We start from the raw sequence: 12,983 nt of genomic DNA on the forward strand, positions 1-12,983 counted from the left end.
TGTCCGAGTTATATTTATTGATGACCTATCCTCAGGATAGGTCATCAATATCAGATCGGCTGGGGTCCGGCACCCGGCACCCCCGACGATCAGCTGTTTGAAGAGGAGGCGTGCGCCGTGCCAGCGCTGCCTCCTCCTTACTGTTTACCTTCTAGCCGTTGCATCTGCAGCGGTGAGCAGGTGTAATTACACCCAAGCCGCCCCATTCATTTCAAGGGGACGGATCGCTTCTATACACTTGTATAGGAGAGATCCGTACCATTGAAATGAATGGGGCGGCTTGGGTGTAATTACACCTGCTCACCGCTGCAGATGCAACGGCTAGAAGGTAAACAGTGAAGAGGAGGCAGCGCTGGCACGGCGCACGCCTCCTCTTCAAACAGCTGATCGTCGGGGGTGCCGGGTGTCGGACCCCAGCCGATCTGATATTGATGACCTATCCTGAGGATAGGTCATCAATAAATATAACTTGGACAACCCCTTTAAATAAGCAGCTGGGCTCAGAAGCCAGGTCTGTGTGCTGGGATCTGAGGCCTGTGCTGGGCTGGAGAGCTGAGACCCGTGTGTCAGGGGAACAGGCCACCTAAAGCCTGTATTAGAACTTTCTGAGACAGAACTGCCACCAAGGTGACTTTTGTTTTATTAACTTGCCATTGGATGTGAAGTAACACCAACACTGCAAAAGTGACGTTTTGTTTTTGGCACCATGTGTGAATAAACGCTGAAGTTTGAATTACGAACTTGTATTTTGCCTCTGTACTGTGCCCACTTATCCTAACTACCAGAGCGAATCCCCACAATTGGTGGAGGATGCGGGCTAGCGCAGAGAGGCAGGCGTAGGTGCCGAAATATTGTTTTTTTTTTTCCCCCAGGCATGATAGTATGTTTTGCATTAAACCCGCTAAATTTCAACCCGCGACCCTTGACAAAATGGAGGCGGTAATGAAGACCCTCGTGGAGGCTGACATACAGCAGCAAGAAACAAATCTGCAACAGCGGGAGGCTAACAGGCAGCAGCAAGAAACAAAGCAGCTGCTGCTAAAACGCGTGATGGCTTTGCAGACGGCAGAAGCTACCCCGAGACCAGTGGGATCCGATTCCCAGCGTATCTATTTCGACTTGCCGGACGATCAAGCAGCCGACTACCACAAAGTCAAGGGTGAGATTCTGGCAAGACTGGGGGTGAATGTGGTGGTCCGGGCCCAGCGCGTGCATCAGTGGGGGTTCAACCCGGCTGAGACTACAAGACCCCAGTATTATAACTTACTTCACCTCTTGCAAAAATGATTACAGCCTAACGTGCTGAGTCCCACTGCTATGCTGGATCGTCTGTTAGCCGATATGTTCTGGAGGGCTTTGCCATACCCTCTCCAGCACTGGATCGGTCAGGTGTCTCCTGGCAATGCCCTCGAGATGGTGGTCCTGGTGGAACATTATGAAGCTACCAGGAATCTAAAGGAGGGTTCTGTTGGGAGGGGGGTCGGCAAACCCCGGAAATCTATACCCCAGGCCCGGAGATTTGAACCGATAAAACCCGCCATGGATGTACCCATGGCAGACCTGGCTCCGATAGTCTGCTGGCGGTGTCAGGAGCCAGGCCATGTAAGGGCTGACTGTCCCCATCAGGATGAGCTCATGGACACTAACTATGGCTACAGTCAGTAGCTATATGCCAGGAGGCTGTGTGCAACAGGTACCCCAGAGTCTCTAGATCACTTGTGCCAGGTGGAAGTAGCGGAGGCTCTGCTGGACTCAGGGAGTCTGGTGACCCTAGTTAGGGCTACCCTGGTGCAGTCCACTGAGTATACTGGCCGGAAAGTCGAGGTGATGTGCATCCACGGAGACTTAAAAAACTACCCCACCGCGCTGGTGTCTCTAACTACGGTGGCCGGTAGATGGACCCATGAGGTGGCTGTCTCCACAAATCTACATTATGAACTCATAATAGGGAGAGACTTCCCGGGCTTCCCGGAACTGTGGCCTGCTATGAGAATTACTGATACCCATGAGACAGGGGTAACCCCAGCAGAGTGGCCTTGCTCAGGGGGGAGACCACAACCCTGGGAACCCGAGGCCAAAGGGCCAGCGGTAGGGGTGACCGCCACTTCAGTGGAAGAGGGGGAGACAACCCCGCTAAGTTTGATGGTGGGAGACATGGAGGACTTGCCGCCGGGTCCTGAATTGGCAGACATCAATGTCTCCAGGGATAATTTTGGTACCACACAACACCTATCCCGAGCCTGGGAGAATGTGTTAATACTGGATGGTGAACCACAACAACCTGGGGCCGAGTCGGTGTTTCTCCGTTTTGTGGTTCATCAGGGTATGCTGTATCGGGTAAACCAACTACGGGGTGAGAATATTGAACAGTTGGTGATCCCCAAGGCTTATTGCAAACTCGTCTTAGATCTAGCCCACCAGCACGTTCTCGAGGGTCACCTGAGGTTGCAGAAAACACAGGATCATATACTACAGCGGTTTTACTGGCCCAGCATATTTAGAGAGGTAGAAGAGTTTTGTAAGTCTTGCCCGACCTGCCAGATAACTCGTCCCCAGCCACATTTCCATAGTCCCCTAGTTCCTCTCACGATTATCGAGGTACCGTTTGATAGAATAGCTATGGATCTCATAGGCCCCGTACCAAAGTCCGCCAGAGGGCACCAACATTTCTTAGTCATCCTAGGTACCCGGAGGCGGTGCCACTGCAACATACATCGGCCAAACTCATAGCTAAGGAGTTAATGGAGATGTTTTCCCGAGTAGGGCTACCTAAAGAGGTTTTGACTGATCAGGGGACCCCTTTTATATCCAAGGTGATGAGGGAACTCTGTAAGTTGCTGCACATAAAACAGCTACGGACATCCATTTACCATCCGCAAACGGATGGTCTGGTGGAAAGGTTTAACCAAACATTAAAAAAAGATATGTTGAAAAGGGTGGTTGCTAAAGATGGGAAGGATTGGGACCTTCTTCTGCCCTATCTCATGTTTGCAGTGTGAAAGGTACCCCAGGCCTCTACTGTGTTCTCGCCCTTCGAACTGCACTAGGCAAGTAAAGTCATTCCTGGGAATGGTGGGCTATTACATGAGGTTTGTCCCCCACTTTGCTACGGTGGCCGCGCCATTGACAGGGCTCTTGAAGGGACACAAGTCAATGATGGTTTACTGGGATGATCGAGCGGAAGAGGCTTTCTCCGCTTTGAAGTCGGCCCTGTGCAGGTCCCTGGTTTTGGTAAAGCCCGACTTCAAAAGGGAGTTTATAGTACAGACTGATGCCTCCGAAGTAGGCCTTGGTGCTGTACTGTCTCAGGAAGTCAACGGGGAGGAGCATCCCGTTGTCTTCCCCAGCCGAGACCCAGTATAGTGGAGAGAGAGTGCCTGGCTATCAAGTGGGCACTCGAGTCTCTTCGCTATTATTTATTGGGGAGAAAATTCCGTCTGGTGACTGACCACTCCCCTCTCAAGTGGATGAGCCAGGCAAAGGATAGAAATGCCCTGGTCACCTGATGGTTTCTCCCCCTACAAAACTTTACATTTTTGGTGAAACACAGGGCAGGTTGGTTACAGGGAAACGCGGATCCCCTGTTCCGAGTACACTGTCTGGCATGTGTCTACCCCCTCAGGGTTGAACAAAGGGGGGGGTATGTGACACAATGAGAGGTTTGGTCTGGGAAAACAGGTATTTTCCTCCCAGCATGTGCTGCTGGGCTAATTTACAGCCAGGTGTGGTCAAATACCGGGCCGGATTTTAAGTGCCAGTCCGGGTTTTGGCAGCACCTGGCTGTCCTAAATAGGCAGCTGGGCTCAGAAGCCATGTCTGTGTGCTGGGATCTGAGGCCTGTGCTGGGCTGGAGAGCTGAGACCCTTGTGTCAGGGGAACAGGCCGCCTAAAGCCTGTATTTGTACTTTCTGAGGCAGAACTGCCACCAAGGTGACTTTTTGTTATATTAACTTGCCATTGGGTGTGAGATAACACCAACATTGCAAAAGTGACGTTTTGTTTTTGGCACCATGTGTGAATAAACACTGAAGTTTGAATTACGAACTTGTATTTTGCCTCTCTAGTTCGCCCGCTTATCCTAACTACCAGAGCAAATCCCCACAATACACACTGCTCAACAATAGCCAGAAAGTGGCCAACCCCTTTAACCACCTCCCGACCGCCTAACGCACGGATGCGTCCGGAAGGTGGTTGATTCATTCCTCCTGGACGCATCCGTGCGTCATCTCGCGAGACGCGAGATTTCCTGTGAACGCGCGCACACAGGCGTGCGCGTTCACAGGATCGGAAGGTAAGCGAGTGGATCTCCAGCCTGCCAGCGGCGATCGTTCGCTGGCAGGCTGGAGATGTGATTTTTTTAACCCCTAACAGGTATATTAGACGCTGTTTTGATAACAGATTCTAATATACCTGCTACCTGGTCCTCTGGTGGTCCCTTTTGTTTGGATCGACCACCAGAGGACACAGGTAGCTCAGCAATATGTAGCACCAAGCACCACACTACACTACACCCCCCCCCGTCACTTATTAACCCCTTATTCACCCCTGATCACCCCATATAGACTCCCTGATCACCCCCCTGTCATTGATCACCCCCCTGTCATTGATCACCCCCCTGTAAGGCTCCATTCAGACGTCCGTATGATTTTTACGGATCCACTGATACATGGATCGGATCCGCAAAACGCATACGGACATCTGAATGCAGCCTTACAGGGGCGAGATCAATGACGGGGGTGATCACCCCATATAGACTCCCTGATCACCCCCCTGTCATTGATCACCCCCCTGTAAGGCTGCATTCAGATGTCCGTATGTTTTTTACGGATCCACGGATACATGGATCGGATCCGCAAAACACATACAGGCGTCTGAATGGAGCCTTACAGGGGGGTGATCACCCCATATAGACTCCCTGATCACCCCCCTGTCATTGATCACCCCCCTGTAAGGCTGCATTCAGATGTCCGTATGATTTTTACGGATCCACTGATACATGGATCGGATCCGCAAAACACATACGGACATCTGAATGGAGCCTTATAGGGGGGTGATCAATGACAGGGGGGTGATCACCCCATATAGACTCCCTGATCACCCCCCTGTCATTGATCACCCCCCTGTAAGGCTCCATTCAGACATTTTTTTGGCCCAAGTTAGCGGAAATTATTTTTTTTTTTCTTACAAAGTCTCATAATCCACTAACTTGTGTCAAAAAATAAAATCTCACATGAACTCACCATACCCCTCACGGAATCCAAATGTGTAAAAATTTTTAGACATTTATATTCCAGACTTCTTCTCACGCTTTAGGGCCACTAGAATACCAGGGCAGTATAAATACCCCACATGTGACCCCATTTCGGAAAGAAGACACCCCAAGGTATTCCGTGAGGGGCATATTGAGTCCATGAAAGATTGAAATTTTTGTCCCAAGTTAGCAGAAAGGGAGACTTTGTGAGGAAAAAAATATATATATCAATTTCCGCTAACTTGTGCCAAAAAAAAAAATTTCTATGAACTCGCCATGCCCCTCATTGAATACCTTGGGGTGTCTTCTTTCCAAATGTGGGGTATTTATACTGCCCTGGTATTCTAGGGGCCCTAAAGCGTGAGAAGAAGTCTGGGATCCAAATGTCTAAAAATGCCCTCATAAAAGGAATGTGGGCCCCTTTGAGCATCTAGGCTGCAAAAAAGTGTCACACATCTGGTATCGCCGTACTCAGGAGAAGTTGGGCAATGTGTTTTGGGGTGTCATTTTACATATACCCATGCTGGGTGAGATAAATATCTTGGTCAAATGCCAACTTTGTATAAAAAATGGGAAAAGTTGTCTTTTGCCGAGATATTTCTCTCACCCAGCATTAGTATATGTACAAAGACACCCCAAAACACATTGCCCAACTTCTCCTGAATACGGCGATACCACATGTGTGACACTTTTTTGCAGCCTAGGTGGGCAAAGAGGCCCACATTCCAAAGAGCACCTTTCGGAATTTCACAGGTCATTTACCTACTTAACACACATTAGGGCCCCTAGAATGCCAGGGCAGTATAACTACCCCACAAGTGACCCCATTTTGGAAAGAAGACACCCCAAGGTATTCCGTGAGGGGCATGGCGAGTTCCTAGAATTTTTTATTTTTTGTCACAAGTTAGCGGAAAAGTATGATTTTTTTTTTTTTCCCTTACAAAGTCTCATATTCCACTAACTTGTGACAAAAAATAAAAACTTCCATGAACTCACTATGCCCATCACGAAATACCTTGGGGTGTCTTCTTTCCAAAATGGGGTCACTTGTGGGGTAGTTATACTGCCCTGGCATTTTAGGTGCCGAATGCGTGAGAAGTGGTTTGAAATCAAAATCTGTAAAAAATGGCCGGTGAAATCCGAAAGGTGCTCTTTGGAATGTGGGCCCCTTTGCCCACCTAGGCTGCAAAAAAGTGTCACACATCTGGTATCCCCGTACTCAGGAGAAGTTGGGCAATGTGTTTTGGGGTGTCTTTTTACATATACCCATGCTGGGTGAGAGAAATATCTTGGCAAAAGACAACTTTTCCCATTTTTCTATACAAAGTTGGCATTTGACCGAGATATTTATCTCACCCAGCATGGGTATATGTAAAATAACACCCCAAAACACATTGCCCAACTTCTCCTGAGTACGGGGATACCAGATGTGTGAGACTTTTTTGCAGCCTAGGTGGGCAAAGGGGCCCACATTCCAAAGAGCACCTTTCGGATTTCACCGGCCATTTTTTACAGATTTTGATTTCAAACTACTTACCACACATTAGGGCCCCTAGAATCCCAGGGCAGTATAACTACCCCACAAGTGACCCCATTTTGGAAAGAAGACACCCCAAGTTATTCGCTGATGGGCATAGTGAGTTCATGGAAGTTTTTATTTTTTGTCACAAGTTAGTGGAATATGAGACTTTGTAAGAAGAAAAAAAAAAATCTGCATTTTCCGCTAACTTGTGACAAAAAATAAAAACTTCCATGAACTCGCCATGCCCCTCACGGAATACCTTAGGGTGTCTTCTTTCCAAAATGGGGTCACTTGTGGGGTAGTTATACTGCCCTGGCATTCTAGGGGCCCAAATGTGTGGTAAGTAGTTTGAAATCAAAATCTGTAAAAAATGTCCGGTGAAATCCGAAAGGTGCTCTTTGGAATGTGGGCCCCTTTGCCCACCTAGGCTGCAAAAAAGTGTCACACATGTGGTATCTCCGTACTCAGGAGAAGTTGGGCAATGTGTTTTGGGGTGTCATTTTACATATACCCATGCTGGGTGAGATAAATATCTTGGTCAAATGCCAACTTTGTATAAAAAAATGGGAAAAGTTGTCTTTTGCCAAAATATTTCTCTCACCCAGCATGGGTATATGTAAAATGACACCCCAAAACACATTGCTCAACTTCTCCTGAGTACGGAGATACCACATGTGTGACACTTTTTTGCAGCCTAGGTGGGCAAAGGGGCCCACATTCCAAAGAGCACCTTTCGGATTTCACCCGCCATTTTTTACAGATTTTGATTTCAAACTACTTACCACACATTTGGGCCCCTAGAATGCCAGGGCAGTATAACTACCCCACAAGTGACCCCATTTTGGAAAGAAGACACCCCAAGGTATTCGCTGACGGGCATAGTGAGTTCATAGAAGTTTTTATTTTTGTCACAAGTTAGTGGAATATGAGACTTTGTAAGAAAAAAAATAAAAAATAAAAAAATCATCATTTTCCGCTAACTTGTGACAAAAAATAAAAAGTTCTATGAACTCACTATGCTCATCAGCGAATAACTTAGGGTGTCTACTTTCCGAAATGGGGTCATTTGTGGGGTGTTTGTACTGTCTGGCCATTGTAGAACCTCAGTAAACATGACGGGTGCTCAGAAAGTCAGAGCTGCTTCAAAAAGCGGAAATTCACATTTTTGTACCATAGTTTGTAAACGCTATAACTTTTACCCAAACCATTTTTTTTTTTACCCAAACATTTTTTTTTATCAAAGACATGTAGAACAATAAATTTAGCGAAAAATTTATATATGGATGTCGTTTTTTTTTGCAAAATTTTACAACTGAAAGTGAAAAATGTCATTTTTTTGCAAAAAAATCGTTAAATTTCGATTAATAACAAAAAAAGTAAAAATGGCTGCAGCAATGAAATACCACCAAATGAAAGCTCTATTAGTGAGAAGAAAAGGAGGTAAAATTCATTTGGGTGGTAAGTTGCATGACCGAGCAATAAACGGTGAAAGTACTGTAGGTCAGAAGTGTAAAAAGTGGCCTGGTCATTAAGGGTGTTTAAGCTAAGGGGGCTGAGGTGGTTAACTTGCAATTTCTGCCACACGGATGTAAAGAAAAAAAAGTAAAAAAGAAAAAATTAAGTGCTAATCAATAAATTATATGCTACCAAAATGCTACGATTAACAAATACAATTCATCCCGCAAAAATACAATACCTTTATAAAGCTATGTAAATCGTATAACTCACAAGTTACAGCTCGCAGAATGCGAAGATAAAAGAAAAAGTAAAATTCTTGTGGTCCTAAAGGCCAAAACAGGTCCAGTGTTGAAGGGGTTAAGCTAAATGCCTTTATTTTAATGATAAACAAAAATCACAGTAAAGAGGAAAAACAAAGATAAAAACATCCTGCACGATATGATAAATAAATATGGGGATGTCCCAGTGGCTACATTTATGAAAATAAATCACAGAAAAAAAAAGATAATAATGCACTAACAAAATAGATGCAAGCATTATATATGGACTAAGCATCTCACAACAGCGAATAGTCTTGTCATAAGACTATGCAACCAATAGAGGGAGCTGTTCATAACTCATGAACAACGCCCTCTATTGGTTGCATAGTCTTATCACAAGACTATTCACTGTTGTGTGATCGTGAAAACTCAGATCCGATGGTATATTCTAACCCCGAGGCGTTCCCATGGTGATGGGGACACTCCATGCGCACGGCATGGGCACTGACTGGAGCGGGCTGAAATCCTAGGGAGCCCAGACAGATAAGAACTGTTTTTTTGGGAACCAGACACCCTAAGCAGGGAGAAATCATGTGTACTGTTCACTTCGGATGGATGATGAAAAATGACGTAATATTCCAAAGACGAATATATAGTAATATATTCAATATATTGCTATATATTAGTTTTTTCGAATATTCGCGAATATATGACGAATATTCTACAAAATATTCGTCAAATATTGCGAATTCGAATATAGCCCCTGCCGCTCATCACTATTATACTGCATAGCCAGATTCAATGGAGGAAATACCGTCTCAGTAGACATCGCATATACCTGATCCATAATTAATAAATGGAATTTGATACTTACACCACTTGGTATCTCATTATCATTCAGTGAGTGTTATTTAAACCCCCCTCCCCCCCCCCCCTGATGATCCTCTGATTTGTACATCAATCAGGACACTAAAAACGGAGGTTCATCTTAACGGGGCTTTATATCATCTAAACATCCAAACCGGCGCCTGCAGATATCATCTGCATTAATTCATATGTTTTTTATGTAATTTTTTACTTCTGTAATCGATATATAATATGCAATTTATATTGTGAGTACCAACTCAAGTCCACCAAGCGCAGATATCTACTTGGATAACTGATGCTAAGCATATTCACTTTCTAACTGGCATGATATTAATATTGATACACTAGTGGCCACCAGTTTTTATTAGATGTTATTAAAAAAAAAATTTTGCGTCTTCAAGTGTGAAAGCGCTCCTATTTTATCTTGGGAGTAGCATTCCTGTGCACTTTTGCCCTTCCTATCAAACAGCCCGCCTTGATTAGGTGGTACATATAGGTGTGCTTAATCCTCCTCTCATTGAGTGCTGGATGCACATGGAGGTGACTAGGAGCAGCACACTATATGTGTAGAGTCTGCGCTCCTGAACATAGATGCCCAATGGCATAGGTAGGTTTAGCGTAGGACCTGCCAGACCTGAGACCACCTTGGCGGGGGTAGGCGGGCACAGATGTGTTTTGATCAGATTTTATTACATCAGAGTGAGGGCTTAGTCCATATATAATGCTTGCATCTATTTTGCGTGCATTATTATCTTTTTTCCTGTGATTTTTTTTCCCCTTTATTTTAATGCCCTTATGCCAGATAGCTGAGGTAATTATCATCTAGCATCCTCTGCGGCCTTCCCCCTTGTCCCTCCCTGGATATTCTCTATTCAGACCCGCATGCGGAGGGTGCCTAAATGTAGGACACAGATAATAACCATATACACGTGAAATCCTTAGATGTAAACTTACTATACATCAGGTGCCTTTCACTCAGATCCACCTATGGTCAGAGAGAATACAGAGTCCTATGGAAGGTGAAACTATACAGCGTCTCAAAGACCATCTATGGGCAACCGTGTACCCGGGGCCTGATAACAGTATGCCAATATCCCCTAGAGCAGGGATCAGCAACCTCCGGCACTCCAGCTGTTCTGGAACTACAACTCCCAGAATCCTCCTTTCACTTCTATAGAAGTTAAAAGAACAGCCAAGAAAGTGTACGTGCTGGGAGTGCCTAAGGTTGTTGATCCCTGCCCTAGAGACATGGGAGAAAAATTTACAATGATTTATAATGTAATGTGCCTCTGCTTGACCTTATTTCTACAGAATCGTACTGACAGCTTAATGTCACTTGAAGAGATCCAGAAAAATAAAAATAAAAAATGGAGACAGCACGTCCAAAAAAGGTGCAGAAGGTGGAATTTATTCCGGGTGCAACGTTTCGGCTATGTTAGCCTTTTTCAAGCATAGCCGAAACGTTGCACCCGGAATAAATTCCACCTTCTGCACCTTTTTTGGACGTGCTGTCTCCATTTTTTATTTTTCTGGATCTCTTCAAATTGCTGTACTAGGGGCTTTTTACCACCCCTCCTGGAGACGAGCACCCGACACATCACCACTTAGGAGTGCTGTCCACCCACATTTTAGCTTAATGTCACTATGATTCTGTGGAAAAAAGGCCATGCAGAGACACATAGCATTATAAATCATGATAATGCCGTGCGCTCCTGCAAGTCCAGAGCAGAGGATCGCACTCACACACGGAGTGGCGATTCCCGCAATGGACTCGCTCGTGTGAAATAGCCCTAAGACTGCCATTCAATACCCTGGCGTAAGATACACCAAATATATTAAGAGGCATGCACTTCTTAAAAACTTTGGGGCATCTCAGAGCTAGTGTATATTGGAGGTGTAACTTACACCAGTTTTCTGCAATAAATAATGGTAAATTTGTCAAATGTGGAAAAAACGTAGCATCTTTATGGCTCCTCTTTTCTGGGCTGATAAATGCACCCCATGGAGTGCACATATACCAGATTTAAAGGGATTATCTCATGATTAATATAACAAAAATGAAAATCAGACATCATATAGTATATGGCATTCTCTTTCTAACAAACTTAGAACCAGCCCTGTGTCTCACATGGATCCAGAGGGACTTCCGCATTCATTGCTGCAATTGCTCTGCTAGATTTAATTCCTGCTGGCAGCTTAGGGGGCCTATACTTTTTCGTATAGGTGGCAGTTGAAAGATGGAACTAAGCATGTGCTTCCATTTCAGTGAGGTGGACAGAGAAATTTGAAAAAGAGCAGCCAGCAGGTGGCGCTATACAGATTTCAGTGACTACCGGTACCTCAATGGCTATACTAAATGTATAATTGCATGCAATTACAAAAATATTCAGATCCAGGTGCTGGTTTAAAACATGTCAACTATTTTTTATGGGACAACCCCTTTAAGACCCAGAATTGTTGCTACTTTTGATAAAGCTCATAAAAATGTCCGCGACATTTTATTGAATCATTGCTCCATATTGCAATCAGACCCAGATATTGGGGAGCTTATTCCGGACTATCCCTCAATTACGTACCGACGCAGTTCTAATTTACGTGACCACCTGGTACACAGCCTATACATCCAACCTAAGTAGGAAACCTGGTTGAAGAACACCCTAAAGGGTACCTTCCCTTGTGGCTCATGCATCATCTGCAAGTACATCCTGAGAGGTGAATTTTTTACTAGCCACATAACGGGAAAAAGGTACAATATACGTTCTTTTATCAGATGTACTTCTATAGGTATTGTGTACCTTATTAGTTGCCGGTGTGGGTCACAATACGTCGGTAAAACAAAACGTGAATTGAGACGTAGATTTGGGGAACATATGTCTGATATCCGGAATAAGCGGGACACATCAGTGGCACGCCATGTATGTGAAATGCATGACGGTAACCCTGATGTGTTACGCATACAGGGGATTGAACAGGTGAAAATATCAATCCGCGGTGGTGACATCGATATACCCCTATTACGTAAAGAAGCAATGTGGACCTACAAGTTGCGGACAGTCCAACCACAAGGGCTTAATGAGGCCATCTCATATGCCAGCTTTATTTGATGTATCAGCCATACTATAACATTAGGATGCACTGTATCCTGGATTAGGGTTGCACGTTTCTTCTTTTTTATACTGTTTCATGTCATTATTCAATCAGGACTCTTTCCATTGTCTCCTGCTCAGCTCATTAGTGTACATGTTTAATTAAAGACATCTATGTACACTAGCTATATAACAGGATATGTTCAGCTGTGGGCTACAGTAGCACAGGCATTAGCCCATTTTGAGTGGTTTTGCCCCTCCCCGCTGGCTGTATACAGGTCAGAGGGGGATCGGTACTTGCTGTTTTTCGGTTTATTATCATTATTTGTGGGTCCCTACCAGCGGACATGTCTCTGTGTCAACTGATAATGTATGGGTCGTGACTAAGTTTCCCCCATTAATCGCGCTAATGAGCTATACTTGCCGAGAGGGGCAGGAACTATTGCGGCTTCCTCCGGTCAGAGGACGGAACTATGCAGTCCGCCCCTAATTCTGATTGGCTGAGTAACCAGCACGCCCCTCCCAATAGGCGGGGCTTT

The sequence above is a fragment of the Bufo bufo genome, chromosome 3, assembly GCF_905171765.1.
Source record: "Bufo bufo chromosome 3, aBufBuf1.1, whole genome shotgun sequence".
Classification (NCBI taxonomy): Eukaryota; Metazoa; Chordata; class Amphibia; order Anura; family Bufonidae; genus Bufo; species Bufo bufo.